The sequence below is a fragment of the Mustela lutreola genome, chromosome 8 (assembly GCF_030435805.1).
Source record: "Mustela lutreola isolate mMusLut2 chromosome 8, mMusLut2.pri, whole genome shotgun sequence".
NCBI classification, from domain to species: Eukaryota; Metazoa; Chordata; class Mammalia; order Carnivora; family Mustelidae; genus Mustela; species Mustela lutreola.
The window spans coordinates 71,424,866-71,431,038 of NC_081297.1; positions in this window are offsets into that span (position 1 = coordinate 71,424,866).

The following is a 6,173-nucleotide window of genomic DNA, read 5'->3' on the forward strand; positions in this document are numbered from 1 at the left end:
TACCATGGACTTTTGTTCATCATTGGAGGTAACTGTGAATAATTAATTTGAACTATTCTTATAATCCTTTATATAAGAACATATTTCAACTCAACCTAAGCTAATACACAGTCTTATTACAGTTATTTATAAGATCTGTTTTAAAAAAAAAAACAACTATCATATGATCTCCCTGATATGAGGAAGTGGTGATGCAACATGGAGGCTTAAGTGGGTAGGAGAAGAATAAATGAAACAAGATGGGATTGGGAGGGAGACAAACCATAAGTGACTCTTGATCTCACAGAACAAACTGAGGGTTGGTGGGGGGAGGGGATTTGGGAGAAGGGGGTGGGATTATGGACATTGGGGAGGGTATGTGCTTTGGTGAGTGCTGTGAAGTGTGTAAACCTGGTGATTCACACACCTGTACCCCTGGGGATAAAAATATATGTTTATAAAAAATTAAAAAATAATAATAATTAAAAAAATAGGTAGTTAGAGGATTACAAAAAAAAATTGGTAAGATTTATTTGGAAATGTCTTCACACTTTATGAGATAACTGTACATCAAGATATAGTGCCTGGCATGAAACCAACACTAATTCCCAATCTTTTGCCTTGGAAAACTATTGTTCTTTAAAGCTTGAGCTCACAAAGAAGTTAGGGCTGGTATGAAGGAAGGGAGTGATAAGTAGAGGATTTCCTACAGTGAAATCCCCTAGCAAGTGTGGAAAGAATGAGAAGACAGGGGGAGTAGATTAGTCTGGCACCATTCTTCACTGAAATCTTGACAAAAAGACCTTAAGAGAAAAGGATGTATTGGTAGCACTCACCTTGGACATCCCATGACATCCCACCTCCATCAGCCAGGACTATCAAACTTCCTATCAAGTGATGGTTTCTCCTTTTGGGTTGTCTTGGGGAAATACATCTCTCAGTTTTACTGGCATAAGACTCCCTATTTTGACAGGTCTTCAACTTCTACATTGAGCAGCATATTTACTAGATGACCCAAGCCCTTTAAGAGAATCCAGATTTTAAAAAATAATAAATACTGGGGTGCCTGGTGGCTCAGTCCATTAAGCATCTGCCTTTGGCTCAGGTCATGATCTCAGGATCTTGGGATTAGGCAGGCCCCACACTGGGCTTTCTGCTCAGCAGGGAGTCTGCTTCTCTCTCTCCCTCTGTGTACTCATTCTCTCACTCTCTCTCTTAAAGAAATAAATGAAGTCTTTAAAAAATTATAATAATAAATACAAAATTATCAAATACTTCTCTGCCATATTTTTATAGGTTTCAGAGAGATTATGTTCTGTATTATAATAATAGTAATAGTTTGTGTTTGCATAGAGCTTTCCAGTTTGCTCAGTGCTTTCCCACATATGATCTAATTAGATGTTCACCGTAAACTTCAGTATTAATATGAGTAATTAATATGATATTCAAAAATTATATGGATTAGTAACTTCATTCCATAATGATGGACAAGCCTGTTGCAGACATCTCTTTCCATGATGAAAAACAAGAGCTGAACTACATGTACATGTATACCTATATATATATTATTTCTTTAAAGACATTAATCCTCAAAGCTGTGAGGGCTATGGAGCCAAAATCCCAAAAAGAAGGGAAACTTAGAGGAGCTCCTGAGTGGCTCAGTCATTAAACATCTGCCTTCGGCTCAGGTCATGATCCCAGGTCTTGAGATTGAGCCCCGCATCAGACTCTCTGCTTGGTGGGAAACCTACTTCTCCCTCTCCCATTCCCCCTGCTTCTGTTCCCTCTCTCGCTATGTCTCCCTCTGTCAAATAAATAAATAAATAAAGTCTTAAAAAAAAAAAAGAAGAAGAAGGGAAATTTAGAGGGGCAATGCCAACTCTTGGTACTGCTTTTGCCCTTGAATCAGTTTTGGACTCCCAAGTGACTATTAAGATATCAAGATGGTGAATTAAAAAAATGGCAACTTAAGAAGCTAAAAAGCTGAGTAAAACTTTTTACAGTTTTATAAGAGGGACAAAAGTTGGAGTTCAGAAGGAAAAATCCATATTAAACTACCCAGATTTTTATTTCAGAACACAAAAGGCTTTAACTTTAGGAATAGAGAAAAACCTAAATTAAATCAGTGCTCACAAGACTGAATTCCAGATTTGAATTAACCACTGATTGGGTTAAGGTGATTGACCCATACCCTAGCTGCTTGACAGATGCAAAACTACATTCATTCTCTAGGGATACAGAAAGCACATCAAAAGTCTCAATTTATCTCCACAATTGTTCATGTCTGAGGTCCTGTGGTCAATCAAACATGACTAGGCATATCAGAAAGTAAGACTATGTGGCCAAAAACCAAGATAAATAAAGCAGAAACAGACCCACAGAAGAAAAAGAGATATTAAGTTATTAGACATGTACTTTAAAATATCTCATTTATATGTTGAAGAAAGTAAATGGAGATAGATAATTTTATCTAAAAAGAGAAACAAATGAGAATTCTAAAACTGAGAAATGCATTTGCTAAAATTAAAATTTTAATAGATGGGTTAACAGCAGAAACAGACACGAAGAGATGATTAATGAAACTAAAGGTCAAACGAAAACATTCAGACTAAAGCATAGGAAACAAAAGGATAAAAAAATACTGGGTGCGGGTAGTAAAGGACATGGTATTCCAAGAAAATATTTGGAGTCACAGAAGGAGAAGAAAGAAAGAACATTTCAAAAGTCATTTTGAGGGAATAATAGTCTTAAATTTTGCAGAACTGAAAGAAGACAGCAAGCCACAAAATTGAAAAAGTGTTTCAAATCTTAATCAGGATAAATTTGAAGAAAACTGTATGTGCAAATGATAGTGAAAGTGCAGAAAACCAAACACGAAGAGAATTTTGAAGGAACCAGAGCTTTGGGGGGCAGGGGAGGGGGAAGAAATATTTTATTTTAAGAGAATCAATAAGACTGAGGCCTGACTACTTCACAGAAACAATATAATCCATATGACAATAATGAAAACTACAAGTGCTGGAAGAAAATAAATAGTTGCTAAATGCTAATCTAGACTCTATTTCCAACAAAAATGTTCCTCAAAGCAAAGGCAAAAAATTAATTTTAAAATCAATAAAATGGATCTACACTAAAAGGAAAATTAAAGTAAGTACTTCAAGAAGAAAGAACAAGATGATAGCATGAAAATGCAGGAAGAAATATAGAGTAATAGAAAGGGTAGAAACATAAGTACATCTAAGTTAATACTGAATGTACAAAATATCATCCTGAGCTTAAAAATACATAGAATTAAAATACATGACAATAATAACAAAAAGTGGGAGGGAGAACATGGAATTAAAATGTTCTGAGGTCCTTACATTACGTGGAAAATTGTAAAATAACTAATTGGTATGAAAAACTAATAGTCAAAATAGCATACTGAAATATATAGAATTAAATTAGAACACAACAAAAAGATTATTCTTTTAAGATGTGATTTTAAGAACTTAAGCAATTTATTTTTAAAGAACGTATGGACCAGGGAAGAAGTCATAATAGAAATTGGGAAATAGCAGATAAGAGTCAAGATGGCGGAAGAGTAGCAGGCAGAGATGACATTAGGTAGCAGGAGATCAGCTAGAAAGTTATCAAACCATTCCGAACACCTACAAATCCAACAGGATATCTAAGAGAAGAAAAGCAACAATTCTAGAAACAGAAAGTTGACCACTTTCTGAAAGTATTTTATTCTCTTGTTCATATATTCTTATCTGGGTAAAATGACAAGGTGGAAAAACTCACCACAAAAAAAAGAACAAGAAGCAGTACCGATGCCTAGGGACCTAATCAATACCAATGATAGTAATATGTCAGATCTAGAATTCAGAATGATGATTCTCAAGGTGCTAGCTGGCTTGAAAAAGGCATGGAAGATATATCGAGAAACCCTCTCTGGAGAAATAAAAGAACTAAAATCTAACCAAGCTGACATCAAAAAAGCTACTAATGAGGTGCAATCAAAAAAGAAGGCTCTTCTTGCTAGGATAAATGAGGTAGAAGAGAGAATTAGTGACACAGAAAACCAAATAATGGAGAATAAAGAAGCTGAGTAAAAGAGAGACAAATACTGGACCACGAGGGGAGAATTCGAGAGATAAGTGACACCATAAGACAAAACAATATTAGACTGGGATTTCAGAAGAAGAAAAGAGATGGGGGCAGAAGGTATATTGGAGTGAATTATTATAGAGAATTTCCCTAATATGGCAAAGGAAACAAGCAACAAAATCCAGGAAGCGCAGAGAACCATTCTCAAAATAAAAAAGAATAGGTCCACACCCCATCATCTAATAGTAAAACTTACAAGTCTTAGTGACAAAGAGAAAATCCTGAAAGCAGCCTGGGACAAAAAGTCTGTAAGATACAATGGTAAAAATATTAGATAGGCAACAGACCTATCCACAGAGACCTGGCAGGCCAGAAAGAACTGGCATGATATATTCAGAACACTAAATGAGAAAAACATGCAGCCAAGAATACTATATCCAGCTAGGCTATCATTGAAAATAGAAGGAGAGATAAAAAGCTTCCAGAACAAACAAAAACTAAAAGAGTTTGTAAACACCAAACCAGCTCTATAGGAAATTGAAAGGGGTCCTCTAAGCAAAGAGAGAGCCTAAAAGTAGTAGATCAGAAAGGAACAGAGACAATATACAGTAAGGGTCATCTTACAGGCAATACAATACACTAAATTCATCTCTCTCAACAGTTACCCTGAATGTTAATGGGCTGAAATGCCCCAAAAGACACAGGGTATCAGAATGGATAAAAAAACAAAACCCATAAATATGCTGCCTAAAAGAAACTCATTTTAGACTCAAAGACACCTCCAGATTTAAAGTGAGGGGGTGGAAAACAACTTACAATGCTAATGGACATCAGAAGAAAGCTGGGGTGGCAATCCTTATAACAGATCAATTAGATTTTAAGCCAAAGACTATAATAAGAGATGAGAAAGGACACTATATCATACTCAAAGGGTCTGTCCAACAAGAAGATCTAACAATTTTAAATATCTATGCCCCTAACATGGGAGCAGCCAATTATATGAACCAACTAATAACAAAATCAAAGACATACATCAACAATAATACAATACTACTAGGGGACTTTAACACCCCCCTCACTGAAATGGACAGATCATCCAAGTGAAAGATCAACAAGGAAATAAAGGCCTAAGTGACATATTTGACCAGATGGACATCACAGATATGTTCAGAACATTCTATCCCAAAGCAACAGAATACACATTCTTCTCTAGTGCACATGGAATATTCTCCAGAGTACATCACATCCTGGGTCATAAATCAGGTCTCAACTGGTACCAAAACATTGGGATCATTCCCTGCATATTTCAGACCACAATGCTCTGAAGCTAGAACTCAATCACAAGAGGAAATATGGAAAGAACCCAAATACATGTAGGCTAAAGAGCATCCTACTAAAGAATGAATGAGTCAACTAGGAAATTAAAGAAGAGTTGAAAAAATTCATGGAAACAAATGATAATGAAAACATAACTGTTCAAATTCTGTGGGACACAGCAAAGGCAGTCCTGAGAGAAAAATATATAGCAATACAAGCCTTTCACAAGAAACAAGAAAAGTTTCAAATACACAACCTTACCCTACACCTATAGGAGCTGAAGAAAGAAAAGCAAAGAAAGCCTAAGCCCAGCAGGAGAAGAGAAATAAAGATCAGAGCAGAAATCAATGAAATAGAAACCAAAAAACAGGAGAACAAATCAATGAAACTGGGAGCTAGTCCTTTGAAAGAATTAAGATTGATAAATCTCTGGCCAGACTTACCAAAAAGAAAAGAGAAAGGACCCAAATAAATAAAATCATGAATGAAAGAGGAGATACCACAACCAACACCAAAGAAATATAAACAATTATAAAAAATACTATAAGCAACTATATGGCAGCAAATTTGACAATCTGGAAGAAATGGATGCATTCTTAGATACGTATAAACTACCACAACTGAACCAGGAAGAAATAGAAAACCTGAACAGACCCAAACCAGTAAGGAGATTGAAACAGTCATCAAAAATCTCCCAATAAACAAGAGCCCAGGGCCAGTCAGCTTCCCAGGGGAATTCTTCTAAACATTTAAATAATTAATACACATTCTCCTGAAACGGTTCC